Source organism: Capsicum annuum, chromosome 1, assembly GCF_002878395.1.
Source record: "Capsicum annuum cultivar UCD-10X-F1 chromosome 1, UCD10Xv1.1, whole genome shotgun sequence".
NCBI lineage: Eukaryota > Viridiplantae > Streptophyta > Magnoliopsida > Solanales > Solanaceae > Capsicum > Capsicum annuum.
In genome coordinates, this window is record NC_061111.1 from 46,985,110 (window position 1) to 47,002,105 (window position 16,996).

Consider the following 16,996-nt stretch of genomic DNA (forward strand, 5'->3'; position numbering starts at 1 on the left):
ATAATTGCACAATTGGATCAAGTAGCTGACATATTCACCAAAATTCTTCCTTTGGCTAGGTTCTAGTTCTTAGGAGGAAAACTCAAGGTGCGCAAGCCACCTTCAATATGCAAGGAAGTATCGGACCATCCAAGTTCTCCATAGTTTAGAACTATTCTCCTTGTTTGTCTAGAATTTTATTTCCACTGTAGTTATTTTTAGGCTATTCTGAAATCATATATGCATGTGTTTGTGAATTACCTGCATATGATGAGAAGCTTTATTCATAATTTTAATATTATCTTCTACTTTGTTCTGAATTATCAATTAATCCATATATGTGGAGGAAATCATGTATTCTCTTTTGGCTTTTCTTTGGGGGTTGGGGGGGAATGTCTTTTATCAAAGAGAATTTAAGCAAGATTGGAGATGAAAATGCTAAGCATATGCCAATCGGATTTGAAGTGGCATTTCCTTCACTTATTAAGATGGGAAGAAATATGGGCATCGATATTATTGCTGATGATTTTCCTATCTTGAGAGAGATATATGCCAGAAGAAATCTAAAACTCCCAAGGTAATCAAGCAAACTTTGAACTTATTACTTAATAGCTACCAAACCAAATAATTTAAACTTTAAGAATACGTACCATTTATGTAGAGTGGTTAATTAGTGATAACACACATAAATGAAGCATATTTTATATTCATTATATCTGTAAAAGAAATTGTCAATTTATCGCAACTCTTCTTTCTTTTCCTTTTTACCCTTGTCGGAAAAGTAAATATAATAAAGGCTAGCTCATTGAGTCGTGAATTCCCGTCATTTTACACTTACATAGGCTTTCTATCATGAATATGTATATAGATATACTTGCATCCTTTTTATATCTACAAATAGCACATACCTCACACACGTGGATCTTATGTTAAAGAGGAATTTAATATATTGATAGCTAATAACATGATCATAAAAATTACATTGAATACCTGTAATAGTTTCTCTCATAACGAGTTGTGTCATAATTTCAATAAAATGATATGACATAACAGTTAACAATTAACATTTTTAAAAGTTCGTTCCTAATGACCAAATAATTTCTTTAAAATTAAATGTCAGTTTGCTAGCTCTGGAGGCGCAGGTTACGGAAGGCTCACTAACATACGCTTTCCATGGCAAGCCAGAAGCAACATGCTCCAATTCCAGAGAGTTCTCTTGATGATACTCCTCTAAGTTTCAAAATGAACAACTTAGACAAGTAACCAATTTCAAATCAACTTCCCCTTCAACTTTGGAAAATTGATATCACCGCTTTCTTTCTAAGGCAAGTTTGGCAAAAAGGATAGTCTTCAAAATTATTTTGCCAAATAGACATAAGTTTGAAAAAATTGGTCATATACCCACTTAATTCCACATCACCACTAACTTTTGCAACTTAACAACTTCATCCACAAGTTTTATTATAATTCACTTTAACCCAATATTTTCAGCTTAATAAATTCACCCACAAGTTTCTAATAATACACTTCAACTCACTCCATCATCCACCATTATATACACAAAAATATTCAAGTTTTCCAAAAATACTAAAAAGAAAAATTCAAAAGTTAAAAATAGAAGGTGGTTGTTTTTCCCTCCAAAAAGCTCTGATTCTGACTATTTTTCCGGCGATCAGTAGTAAATTAGTCCACAAACATCATAAGTTTGTCCATTGCATCCATTGTTACCCCATTTATTTCCTATCTTCTCAAACACACTTTTCACCATTGTTAAAAAGTTTGAAATCACTCATGTCACTAAAAATCACTTTAAAAAGTACATTACAGCAGCTCAGGCGACTCCAAGTTCATTTCTCTATTTCATAAACCCAACAATTGTTGATTAGAAGAAATATTTGCAATTGCAAGGTTTTTGTATGGATACCTGTCCAGTCATCGACCACTTATCGTCATTCATCGACCGTGCATATAACCTGACGTAGACCATAAGCATAGTCGACCGTCGACCAAAGCATAATTCTAGGGTGTCTATTGCAGAATTTTTTTTAGTTTCTGGTGATTTCATGGGAGAATGGGTGGAGACTCCCAAATATTGGAAATGGAGATCTTTTACCAAGGTGACAATGCCCATTTCTGTTTACCGAAATAGTTCGTATGACAAATTCGTTGCAAGAGTAATGCAGAGCGGGGATCTCGATTGCATGTCGAGCGACGTGGTCATCAGTAATCTAATGCACTCGAGGGAAAAGGTGAATCCTACAATCATAAATAACGATGTACGTGTGCTGATGTACATGATGGATACCGATGCAGATGGCTTTAGGCCTATTTTGAGGATAAATGTAGTTGAGAGGACCGCTGATTCTTTATTTTTGCTTATTTGGCTTGTTCTGGCCGTTGTGCCAAATGTATGATTCCTCTTTTTGGTTATTGTTATTTTTTGTGTTTGCTTTATTACATGTTCAATGAAGGCATCTGTAGATTGCCTTGATTGAATTCACGTAGAGTAAATACAGATCACATATATAGTTTATTGTCGATCTTAGACTCTATCATGCCTCGACCAAACATGGTAGTCGACCATAGACTATGTGAATCGATGACTCATAAGTTGCTTATAGTTTGAAAGAAAATAATTAAATTAAAAAAAATTTAAACAAATAATCACATAATTTGGGGCTGGTGAAAGAATATAATTAAATTTAAAAAGATAATAACATGTTTTGGAGCTGGTGAAAGGAAATAATTAAACTAAAAAATATTTAAATCGATAATTCACGTGTTTTGAAGGAGTGTAAACAAGTCACGTAATCATATTAGAGTTTATACAAATTAAGGGTGGTGAATTAAAGAGTGTGTGGATGGGTATTAATCGAAACAAACAATATCCTAAGAGTAATGTTTGTCAAAGCACAAGTATCTTTTGAGGATGTTGATTGTATTTGATAACTACCCATTCTATATACTCCTTTAATCACCACTCTTCAATCACCACCCCCAAATCAAAAGCGTATGTGGAATGGATAGTGGTTGAACAATCATTATCCTCAAAACATACTTGTGCTTTGACAACCATTACTCTTAGGATATTGTTTGTTCGACCACTACCCATCCACACACTCCTTAATTCACCACCCCTAATTTGTATAAGCTCTAATATGATTATGTGACTTGTTTACACTGCTTCATATGTGTACAAACTCACACTATATTTATTTTTAAACAACATCTAAGTATTGGTCTATAGCAGAGGTCTACACATAATCAGGAGATCAATTGATGCACCCCTTATGATGTAAGTCTACGATAGACTAACCGAAACGATGGAACCTCAAAACACAAGTATATTTTTTACTATAACAATTTTTATTTAACATATTATTGAGGGTCCATCGATTATGAGTGTCTATGATAGACTTTGGTATCTCGTTGATGGCTGACATAGGTCATGATCTACGATAGTCTATTAAGTGTCATCACCAGTTCAAAAAATAAAATTACTGTTCTAAAGGTAATAAATAGCTACTTTTGTAATCCATCAGTGTTAACACTTCGTTTTTACTTCATATATAAGGCCGTCCATCCCTCATTATTTTATTTCATCCACTTTATTTTTATTTTAAAATTCTATAATGTCTCAAGCATCCCAAACATCCAATTCTAAAAAGACTCTAATTTGTCATTGTGGAAATGCACCTGTCCTGAGGACGTCACGCATGGACTCAAATTCAGGTCGCAAATTTTATAATTGTGCAATTGTGAAGGTGAGTCGTGTATATCTTTTTTTATAAAGTTAAGTAAATCGTTATGTAATTATTATTTTTTCTAGGATAATGGTGCATGCTCGTTTTTAAATGGCTTGACGAGGTATCACCTCTAAACAGTCCATCAACGTTGAGTCCGAGATCCGAGACATCAAATTTTTATGGCTTGGCAAAATTTAATCTACTACAAAGGCTCTGAGAATGCGAAGAAAATAGAGATTTTCTCATTATTCGGACACTGCATCTTCAATTTTCTTCCTTTTTGAGATATTTCCAACTACGTCATCTTTTCTTTTTCTACTTCTACCAGCAGAATCAGAAGTGGTACCGTCTTTGCGTTTCGGAAAAATATTTTTTTTAGTCATTTTCAACACAATCTACACCTGCAGAACAAATCTCCCATTTTCAGTTAATAGACCACAAGTCTATCAACAAAAATAGTTCAATGCTCAAATAAAAAATCCCCCCAAAAATTAAGAAATACCCCACCATTAAACAGTTCACTACGCAAACAAACAATAACTGAACCAAAATCCAGCATGCAGTATCAAAACACAATAATTGCTAAAAATCAAACTTGTGCACCTAATCAAACTAATTAACTATTAATCTTTCAATTTTCACTATTTCAACAGTCATATTTTAAGAGAATTTCATACGTCTAAAAATTGATTTCAATCTAGGACATTCTCGTTTCATAGATCACGGGTCTACGGACAGAAACAAGTTACTGTTCGAATCAAAATGCCAAAATAACAATTATTCCACCATTCAACACGTCGTTGCTAAAAAAAAGAACTAAATCAAAACTCCAAAACAAAAGTTTCAAAATTCAACACCGTGATCGACGAAAAAATCTGTCAAAAAGGCCGCATAAAACCTCAACCATTGCTTCAAAACCTCAACCATTGCTTCAAAATCAAACTCATTACCTATAAAATTCTCGTTTTTTTAACTACTTGATCAACCAAATTCGAAAAAATATTAATTTCTTACATCACTACGAATCTATTAGCAAAGAAACCCATTTAAATGAATCTAGAAATGATTGAAACTTGATTTTAACTAACCTTGCGAAGCAACAATGAGCCCTTAGCACCTGGAGAAGGAGAAGAAATGAAAATGACATTTTTGGGAGCAGGGTTCTTGAAAGCAGGAGTTGGGAGAGAATTGAAAAGGAGAGAGAGGGTTTTTTTAATATTGGAATAAGTAGAGGGTGTTAGGTGTATTATATTAAATTTGCTAAGGTGTAAAAATGATGAAATAGTCTCTTGGCCCACGTTTGAGCCCCCACTTTTTAAACTTTTCCCTATTTTTAACATCTTAACCTTAAAAATTAAATCAAAAAGAAATTTAGTGAGTATTTGGATAAATAGCTTTTGAAAGTCACTTTTGCCAACTTTTCCCTTGTTTCTATATAGTATCTATTTTGTCTTTAATATTTTCAGTCCGCCATTTATGTATTTCTCATCGGTAATGAACAATCTTTTATCTTTTGAGGCGATAGGAAAGCGGAAGTCATTCTAACTTTCCAGCGGTATTTTGTTAATAATTATGTAATAGGGTACCAAGAGACATAATGCACAAAGTGCCCACAGCGTTACTCTTCAGTTTGGAAGGGATGTCAGATTTGGATTGGCAAAAGCTACTTCTGTTACAGTGTGCTGATGGATCTTTCCTCTTTTCTCCATCCTCCACTGCCTTTGCGTTTATGCAAACTCGAGATTATAATTGTCTCAGTTATCTCACCAACATTGTTCACAAATTCAATGGCGGAGGTACGTCCCATATAGACCTTTTACTAGTGGTTCACAAATTTTATAATATAAATATATTATAGCATATATTCATTTTAACATGTTTAATTTAAATTCTAGATTTGTCTCGGTCTTTTAGTATATTTTCTTGTCCTCTAACGCTAATTTGAGTAGTAGTTTCGTGGGTTTTGATGATCATTTAGTTCCGAATGTATATCCGGTGGACTTATTTGAGCACATTTGGATCGTTGATCGATTGCAAAGACTTGGAATTTCTCGGTATTTTGAGACAGAAATTAAAGAATGTGTTGATTACGTCTATAGGTATGACATAGTACTACTACAAGCAAAATAGTTTGTTTGAGCAAGTTTTGAGAAATTTAAAGATTATATATGATACTCCATCCTCTGATCTATTTTATTTGTCATGGTTATTACAAATAATCAATGTAAAACCTTTGTTATTGTAGAAATGTAATTAATTTTTTTAAAGAGCATGGACAGTGTGAATATGGCAGTTAAAACAGATTGGAGAAAAAGACTACTGTTCAAAATTAATACAAGTATATTTCAGATATTGGACAAATGAAGGAATCTGCTGGGCTTGAAATTCCAGATTTCAAGACATTGATGACACTGCCATGGCTTTTAGACTTTTGAGGTTGCATGGCTACATTGTCTCTGCCGGTTAGTCATTCACTTGAATTGAATCAGCAGTCAGTTGTCTTGATAATGAATTTAATATGTGTATATGATGATGTAAATAAATATTACATTATCAGTGTAATTTAAATAGATAGATTCTTACCTGCATATTTTTTTCCGTATAAATAAGTACATATTGTTGTAAATCAATTTTAGAGATGACATAAAAAAATATGTACAGTATTATCATAAAGCTTAAATTCTTTCGTGATACTGATATATTGCTCGTCTTTTTTTTTCCTTTTCCAATAGATGTATTCAAAAACTTTGAGAGCAAGGGTAAATTTTTCAGCTTCGTTGGACAAACGAGTCAGACGGTGACTGAAATGTATAATTTATTTAGGGCTTCGCAGTTAATATTTCCTGAAGAGAAGATACTTAATGATGCCAAGAAGTTCACCTCCAATTTCTTGCAAGAAAAACAAGCTCAAAATCAACTTCTTGACAAATGGATCATCACCAAAGATCTTCCTGGAGAGGTAAAGATAATGTTGGAAGGTCATTTATTAATTTTAGAAACTTTCTCCTACGTTACTAGCTAATTTATGTAGAGGACTTCTTGTTCCCTCTCACATTGTCTTTTGTAATATAATTACTTTTGTGTATAACAGGTAGGATATGCATTAGACATACCGTGGTATGCCAATTTGCCCAGGTTAGAAACAAGGTTCTTTCTGGAGCAATATGGTGGTGAAGACGATGTGTGGATTGGCAAAACTTTATACAGGTACTTCAATTTTGCCAGTTAATGTTTGGGAATATTTCAAAATATACGATTCAGCACAATATATTGCACTTATATAGTTATTTTTAAAAATTTATATATGTATATTAACTTTTTCTTTCTTCGTAACATTATTTATACCAATATATACATTATTATACATAGGGGTGTACAAACCAAACCATCAAGTCAAACCGAACCGACGAACCAAACCAAACCGAGAAAAAAAATGACTTATGGGTTGGCTTGATTGGTTTGGCGTTAGAAAAAAAAACCCGACCATTCTTGGTTTAGTTTGGTGTTGATAAAAAAAAGTCAAACCGAACCCGAATCAAACCGACATAATATATATAATATTCGAATTTTTTATACATAAAATATTAATTATAATCTACTTTTTAAATACTTTTTCAACTAGTTTTAGTAATTTTCAATAATTTAAAAGTAGATGTAGATGTTTCTATTATATAGAAGAGGTGGTTTCGACCACCTCTCATGCAATTACCAAAAAAATCCTCCACTCCCACTTAATTACATATCATGCCTCAATATATAATAATTCCATTATTTTATCATAATGGTTTAAATATTTAATATATTCTATTAATTTATATTAATTAACTATAACTACATATTGGAAGTGAAATATTTAAAAGACATATAGAAATTTTATTGACTCTCATTATTTTAGCAATGCCACATAAATTGAGATAAAAGAAAAATTACTGCAAATCATAATAATAAACAACTTAAAATATTTAAAAGATATATAAAAATTTTAGTTGATTCTTAAAATTGTATCGAAGCCACATAAATTGGAACACACAGAGTAAATATATTATTTGATAATAACGTAAAAATTATTATAAATCACAATAATTAACAAGTTAAAATACTTTTTTAAAAATAAATAAAAGTTCTATTCAACTCTCAAAATTTTATCGGTGCACCATAAATCATGACAAAATAAAAAATTATCTTAATTAATTGCAACTAAATATTTAAAGTAAATTAATTTTATTATTTTAATTGACTTTTATATAGAAAATTAATATTTTTATTTATTTATTTATTTTAGTAAATTTAAATTTTAAAATTATTTTTTTCTTATATGAAATACTAATATTTAAACTTAACTTTAAACTTTTAAAGTACAAAATTAATAAATTTAATTTAATAAAATAAATTTCTAATGAATATTTTCTTGGAATTTGTGTTGGGCCAATATGTATCAAGTTAAAAAGAAATAAAGAAAAATATATAGTGAAATTTTATTATTGTGAAAAATAACTATAATGCACTATCCAATAATATATAATAATATCATATTTTGCATATGCAAATATAGCATTCCGTATTTAATTAATATACTATTTCAGTGAATTATCGATGATTACTATTGGATATGATAAAATTATATTAATTTTTATAGTAATAACATAATCAATACTCTTAATTAATTATTATGAGTCATCTAGGTATTAAGAAAATAAATAGTATTTAATGAAAAATAAAATAGACATAAAATGCGAAATTAACTCTTAATGTTTTAAATTAAATTTTCATCTTTCGAACGATGATTTTACTATATCACTTCTTATTATAAGTCATTTATATATTAGAAAAATACTAACAAAATGATATGTCAATATAAAATATTTGATCGACTATCAAAATTATATTAGTGACACATAAATTGAGACGGGACAGAAGAAGATATAAAACAATAAATTTTCATGATATTTTAAAAAAAAATTACTACATATACTCAAAAGGCAAAAGAGTAAAAACACACAAGATATAAATGTAGAGAAATCAAGAAGCACCAAGTGGATTATTAACATTTGTAACATTCAACACATTTTTAAATGTTTCCAAAGTCTTCTTGAATCAACACATACACATAATAAAAATAATAAGTAATAAGTAATAATAGTTACATTTTACTACATCACCCCTAATTAATTATTATAGTCATTTAAGCATTGTGCCACATAAGTTGAAATAGAAAAAATATTATAAATTACAATGATCAAAAATTTAAATTATTTAAAAAAATATAATTGATTATCATCGACACAAAACTATGGACAAGGAGAGTAGCATATATTATTTAAAAATTAAATAAAAAGTATTATAAATTACAATAGTTAACATCTTAAAATATCTAAAAACAATTTAATATGTTATATATTTCAAAAAAAAATTACATGAAAAATACTAGAAATCACAATAATTAACAACTTAAAAAATTAAAAGATATAAAATAATTGATCGACTCTTAAAATTATATTAGTGTCACTAAAATTGGAATAGAAGAAAGTATTATAAATCTCAATAATTAAAAATTTAAATTATTTTTAAAATATAATTGACTATCAATGCCACAAAAATTTGGACAAGAAAAGTAACGTATATTAATTTGAAAATTACATAAAAAAAATTATAAATTACAATAGTTAACAACTTAAATTATCTAAATACATATTCAAATAACATATGTTGAACTCATGCTAGATTTTGGATGAATCCTAGAAAACATATGCAATCCTATTATTAAAATTTTTTATTTAAATATATCAAGATTGAAAAGATAAATAAATATCTTAATGTTGGGCCCATACTGACACGGATCATGCTCCTCTAGTATATTTAGATTTGGGCATTTAGGTTGTAATATTTGTCCATGAATTGCTAATTAAATTATCCAAAACCCACTATAAACTTAAAATTTTTCCCTAATTTTTCCCTCTTCATCTCACTTTTTAGTTTCAAGAGAGCTTTTCGCTCCTTATTTTTTCATAATTGTGGTTTTTCAATAGCACATGAGTGAAAATATATTTGATCTAGTCTTCGATCATAATATAATTGTAAAAACTAAATATTATAAAAAAAATTAAAAAAATCCGAAAAAACTCAAAAAAATCGACTAAAACCTAAATCGAAAAAATCAATTTTATGTTGATTTGATTTGGTTTATAGTTTTAATAAACCAACATGATTGATTTTTTTTTTTTTTAATAAAAATCGAACCAACCGAAGCTATGTACACCCCTAATTATACAATACTTATATACTATATAGAATAATATGTATCTAAATATAGTACAACATTGCTGGTTGACCACTACTTTATAAAACCTATTAAAGGCCCGTTTGGGATTGCTTTTAAAAAATTGTTTATTTGAGAAATACTTTTATAAAATAAGTTTTCAAAAAAATGCTTTTAAATAAAAGCAATTTGTATTTTATAAATTTGTTTGAAAAATGTTTTTTATAAACATGTTGTGTTTGATAATCTTTTTTCAAGAAGTGCTTTTGAAAGATAAATGGTCAAAAGGACATGTATCATCAGTAGACTTTTATAACTAAAATCATTTTATATAGAAAAATTATTTTAAATATCTATTATAATATTTTTAATTAAAACTTTATTTTCATTTAATTAAAAAGTACTACTTTTATACATCTATGTATATAAATGTATATACATCTATGTATCACTTAACATTAAAAAATATTAAGTGATAATATATTACTTACAAAATTTAAATATCACTTAAAAACATCAAACAAAAATGAATTTAAAAATTATTCCATAAATTAAATCAAAACACATGAAAAGATTCATCACATGATAACAAATATGTCACTTTTTCATGAATTATTTAATTATAATTAAATATTCGAGAAAATATTTATAAGTTCTGCCAAAATATCATTGGCTCTTGCAACGTGATTCGTTTGTCATTTATTATCATTAATAATTAAAAAAATAAAGAGATATATTCTTCAATCATCATCATCAATGATATTTTTAATTTTATTTAAAGAAATGAGTGAAAAATAAAATAATAATATATAAATCATAGAATGAAATAAGAAATACGTGTGTAAGAGAGAAACTAATAGAAATATTTTTGTCATAAAAAATTATTTTTGTTCTTCTGCATCTGTTTTTTTTTTTTTTTTTTTTAAAGCAAAACTTTTCTGGAGTCTTGCTTTTAAAGACACTTATGAAAGTTTACCGAACATCTCTTTTCTTTTCTTTTCTTTTATGAGAAAAAAGCAATTCCAAATTAGCTATAAGACATGATGATACATTCTTATCATATAAATAAGCTAATTAGGATAAAATTTTAAAATATAGATTCATTTTAATTGTACACTTCGATCAAGTGATATATAAAATGAAATCTCTTAATCTCTCTCAGATAAAAATAAATTAGCCCCTTCTTTTCTTTTATTTCTCACCTTTTAAGATATCTATCTATCTATTTATTTTTCTGTCCATCTATATATATAGAGAGAGGGGGAGAGAGAGAGGTGACCAAGTTCAAACCACAAATCGAGTCAACAATGTTTCATGAAAATTTAACTTTTAGAGTCGCCACTTAATTAATTTATTTGAAAAAAAATTAAGAAAACCTTTATAAATTACTTTAAACAATCCAAAACAGAAAAATAATTTAAGTTTTAAAATTTTGAGTAGGTGATTCCTATTAACGTTTTAGAAAATTTTAAGACACCTAAAACATTCGGTAACTTACGATTATCCGAACTATTTGAAAATATCTTTTGACCAACTTCAATAAGATTAATTGTGAAAAAATGATTGATTTTTTTTGTGTAAAATAGATTTGAACAACTTAGTACCGATTTAACCAAGTCTAAGCAAATGAAAAGCAAATAAGCACATAAAAGGGGAAAGAGAGAGGAAGTACAAGACTTAGGACATTGGGACCAAATCAACGAAATCTGTCCCAATCTAATTGAGCTTTCGACCCGTTTTTCACCTGTCCTAATCTAATTGAGCTTTCGACCCGTTTTTCACCTGTCCTAATCTATGTTTTCGAGCCTTTTTGGCCCAAAATCCATTTTCCCTGTGTTAAATTTACAACTTTAGCTTCGACGCCCAAATATATCAATGAGAAAATAAATAAATAAATGAATAAATGGATAGAATAAAGGCAACAATAATAAGTAAATAAATAAAAAAATGAGACTTTCAAGTCTCCTTTGCCGCTTTGAAGATGAACTTTAACCCATTTCTTCATCTTTCAATCCCTTGCATTCGTACGTCTCATGATCAGTTTTTGGAGTGGGTCTCGGAGTTGACGTGATAGAGATGGTGGGCCCCAATGGCCCATTAAAAAATGCAGAAAGAAAAAGTCCATTTGACTCCAACCAGAGTGTTCATGCAACAAGAAAAAGATAAAGAGATTAGCAAAGTAATTGCAAACTTGAGTAAAACAACACATGATTGAATCTAGAAAACAATGTTCAAAAAGGGAACCTAAAACAAACAGGAAGGATTTCACAAAAAGAGATATTCCACTTTTAGTTTTGACCGAACGGATTTCTTCAAGAAAGGTATTCTTAATGTTCAAAGTATATCCCGTCAAGCAAAATAAAAAAACAATACATATAAAGTCAACTTCTACTTGGACAGCCCAGGCAATGTTGATTATCAAATGAAAATTAATCCAAAACAAAAGAAACTGGAAAAAAAGGTGCATCAGTGAAAAAAACTCTCAAGAATGAGAGTTTGAACAATTTGAGAAAGGGAACAAAGGAAAATGCAAATCGGCCAACATCAAAGTAAAGATGGGTCACTTCGCAAAACTGAATTTAACCTCAATTCTAACCTCTTTCAAGTCTCTTTTGAAGCTAAAAAGGTGAATCGGTGAAAACTTTCAAGAATAAGAATACTAATACTTAAACTTATTCACAAAAAAGTTCAAATCACGCGAAGATGGATCAAAAATTGATTTTTAACCTTGATTCCAACCCCTTTCAAGTCTCTTTCGAAGTCAAAGGGTGAATCAATGAAAAATCCCTGAGAATAAGAATACAAAACTGATTTTAACCTTGATTCCAAACCCTTTAGAGTCTCTTTCGAACCCAAAGGGTGAATCAATGAAAAATCCCCAAGAATAAGAATACAAAACTGATTTTAACCTTGATTCCAATCCCTTTCGAGTCTCTTTCGAAGCCAAAGGGTGAATCATTGAAAAATCCCCAAGAATAAGAATACGACAACTGATTTTTACCTTGATTCTAACCCCTTTCGAAGCTAAAGAAGGTGAATCAGTGAAAATCTTCAAGAATGTGAATACTAACACTTGAACCATTTCATGAAAGGGAACAAAAATGTTTAAATCGACCAACATCAAAGGTGAATAAAACCAAACATATTTTTCATTTTTTTATATTAGTTAACAAATTCTAAGCAACGACAAACATCCTGCCTTCACTCTTACAGAATCGTGAAGCTAAAATCTCCAATAAAAGAGAGGGGGGTCAAGCAGCCAATCAACACAGAAAAGGATACCACAATACAACAACTTTATTTGAGCATAATCAATCCTATGGCCTTTAAGGCCTCTACAGCTACTCCCAACAAACAACGTCATCGAAACACGACTATAGAATAGCGAGACGAAACAGAAATATTCGAAACTAAATGGAGCAGAATGTTACCTATTTCGGAGCAGCAAAGTGGGACTCGAGTCGTCATCGGAATCTCTTCACCACCCGAAATCGGTCCTTTGAGGATTCCGATCAATCTACAGCTTCTAAAATTATACTAAAAATGAAAAAAACTTTCTTATTTTTCGCCCAAAGATGGTTTTTCACCCTTCCCCTCTCTGAGATTTTTTTCTTGTTTTTGCTTCCCCAAACGAAATTTTTCCCAACCTCTCCCACAGCTCAACAGTGAGCTCTCATTTATAGAGGGTATTGTACGCTGGTTCTTTGTTTGTTCGTATTGTACGCTGGTTTCAAGATTTTTGTTGTGGTTGTTGTACGTTGAATGGATGTTATTGCTGAAGAGGGGTTAAGGCAGAAAAGGGACCAAAGAGTGGGCCGGGTCAGTGGTGTTTTTAAATTGGGCCAGTTGATTTTGTGGGCTGAAATTGTTGTTTTGTTGAAATTGTTGGGCTGGTGTTGTGTATTAATTTGGGTCAATTGGGTAGAAGGGTTTTGAGAATTACAATTAGGATTTTGGACTACAATTTAGGCAATTTAATTTAAATTTTAGCCATATTGAATATCAATTTGTCTATTGCATTATAATTGGAACCAATTTGATTTCAATTAGAGTCAAATTTAATTTGTTGGCTAAACTGAATCGCAATCCGACATGAATTAAGTAACAAATTTATCCCGAGTTTCTTCATTTAATAAAATTAAATATATATTTCTCCAAATAAAATAATTTTGAGAACAAATTGTATTTAAAAACAAAACTTTATCCGTTTGGATTAATTTTCACCCCCAATCAGTAAAAGTCTAGTTTTGATTAAAATGTTCATTTAAGTAACAAAATTTATACAATTTCATATATGTCAAATACGAAAAAGCATAATCGCCAACTAAATGACAAAATTAATCCAAATAAATATTTTAGTGTGCATTTATTCGGACGAAATAAGCATTTCAATTTTATTATAAATTGAAGGAACTCAGGGTTAAATTTAGTCGGGGAGGGCAAAAATTAGGTGTCAACAAACAACAACAAATCTAGTGTAGTCTCATAAAATAGAGTCTGAAAAGGATAAAGTGTACGCAGTTCATACCACTACCTCAGATGAAGTAGAGAGGTTATTGCCGATACATCCTCGGCTCAGGATAGATAACAATATAACAAATAAAAAACTTAAAAATAAATAACAAAATGAGATAACACACCGCTAGATAGTAAAAGAAATAAGACACCGATAGAACAATACTATAAACTATTTATTTGAGATCGCAAATATCATCAAAACACTACAAACAAGAAACTACAAGCACAAATACGAACAAACACTCATCCCTACTTTTACGGACGTACTCTTACCCACTAACCCTCTATCCTAATTCGCATCCTTCACACCTTCTATCAAGGTTCATGTCCTCCATAAACTGTAACTGCTTTACGTCATGCCTAATCACCTCCATAAAATATTTCTTCAACCTACCTCTACCCCGCCTAAAATCATCCATAGATAGTCTCTCACACCTCCATACTGGAGCATCCGTGCACCTTCTCATCATATGTCCGAACCATCGCAAGATCACTTTTTGCATCTTGTCTTCCATCAAAATCACTTCCACCTTTTCTCTAGTAACCTCATATCAATCCCCATCTCTCCTGATAAGTCCACACGTCTATTTTAATATCCTCATCTCTGCCACCTTCAACTTTTGAATGTAGGAGTTCTTAACTGGCCAACACGCTGCTCCCTACAATATAGTCGGTCGAACTTCAACTCTATAGAACTTACCTTTAATCTTAGGAGACACCTTCTTATCACACAAGACTCTCCAAGCGAGCCTGTACTTCAACCACCCTACACCAATACGGTGAGTGATATCTTCGCCAATATCTCTATTCTCCTGAATCATATACATAAGATACTTGAAACTATCCCTCTTATGAATGACTTGAGAATCTAGCTCCACTACCACGTCATCCTCATGCATCAAATCACTGAACATACATTTCAAGTACTCTATCTTAGTCCTGCTTAACCTAAATCCTTTAGACTATAGGGTCTATCGCCAAACCTCCAACTTGTCATTAACTCCTCTCTGAGTCTCGTCAATTAGTACAATATTTTCAGCAAATAACATACACCAATACACCTCCCCTTGAATACGGTGCATCAAAAAATTCATCACCAAGGTAAATAAAAATGGGCTAAAAGACGATTACTGATGCAACCTTATCAAAATAGAAAAATACTTAAATCTCCTCCTACTGTCCTCAAACGAGTTTTTGCTACATCATACTTGTACTGAATCGACCTAGTATATACCATAGGAACACCTCTACCCTCAAAGAACCTCTACAGAATCATCCTAGGGACATTATCATATACTTTCTTGAGATCAATGAACGCCATCAACAAGTCCTTAATCCTCTCCCTTAGCTTCTTCATAACCTCCTCACGAGGTGAATGGCCTCAGTAGTCAAGCGATCAGATATAAAATCAAACTGATTCTCGAAAATAGTCACAATCCCCCTCCACGTTAACTGTTCCACCCTTTCCCAAACCTTTATACTATGACTCAACAACTTAATACCCTAATTGTTGTTGCAACTCTATATATCCCCCTTATTCTTATATAAATGAATCAACCCGAGCTTTGAGCATCTTCACCGTCCTAAAAATGATGTTAAACAATCTTGTCAGTCACTCCATACCTGCCCTGCCAATGCTCTTTCATCATTTATTTCATATTTTATGTTATTTTTTAAGGATATACCTAAATATAGTTGTATCCTACAAGGACTAAACAATATTTGAAGCACAAGTTATTATAGATTTGTATAATATTTTATCAAAAAAATTTAAAACCCAAAAAAGAATAATCGAAAAAACCCCGATGTTAACTAACTCGAAGTTTATTGATTTGGTTTTTGTTTATAGATTTAAAAATCTAACACAAATAATTTGGTTTGATATTTAAAAAGCCATATCAATCCAATCATGCGCACCCCTAGATATATGTATAGAACATATCAAGTGTCTTATTGTCGAGAAAGATAGACAATTAATGATTTTAACATCTCATAATAACTCATCATAACTCAGTTTTACCCAACTTGCAATGGACTTCTGAAATATCCTAATCATCAGTTTCTTTTAATAATAATATCCCTATGGTGATTGAAACTTAGGGGCAGTTTGGCGTGTGAGACGAAAATTGAAATCATGATTTGAAGTTATCAGATGATTGAAGTTTTGTTTGAACATGTAATTTGGATCTTTTATGTTGTTTGTTTTCGCGTAAGCATAAATATCTCGTAAGTTGTGAAAATTATTAAAATTGACCCAATTCTTTATACAATCTTACTAAATAAGCAAAAGTGTATAACAAAAGTATAATACATTATCACAAAGCTATTCTTAAAAAAATTACAATATTTTTTGATAAATTTTTTGTTCAGTAAAAAAGTAAAATCTAATATGAGTAGTATTTTACTAATCTTTAATATAACCCTTTCAAATAGTATGACTAATTTCCTCATGTTGAGCTTACATTACTCGATTAAATGACCCAAAACACAAACCAAC

At 30.4% G+C, this 16,996-nt stretch overlaps 1 long non-coding RNA gene and 1 pseudogene across 1 annotated transcript; one reads left to right on the plus strand and one right to left on the minus strand.

Moving 5' to 3' along the window:
- The first annotated feature begins 2,746 nt into the window (after nt 1-2,746).
- On the plus strand, nt 2,747-7,146 carry LOC107848040 (annotated as a pseudogene).
- A 3,684-nt stretch (nt 7,147-10,830) lies between these two features.
- LOC124887263 lies at nt 10,831-14,093 on the minus strand. The gene is made up of 2 exons (XR_007044655.1): nt 11,726-14,093; nt 10,831-11,687 (listed from the first exon to the last, which is right to left on the minus strand). It is a non-coding gene; the product is annotated as an uncharacterized LOC124887263 (long non-coding RNA).
- Nucleotides 14,094-16,996: the final 2,903 nt, after the last annotated feature.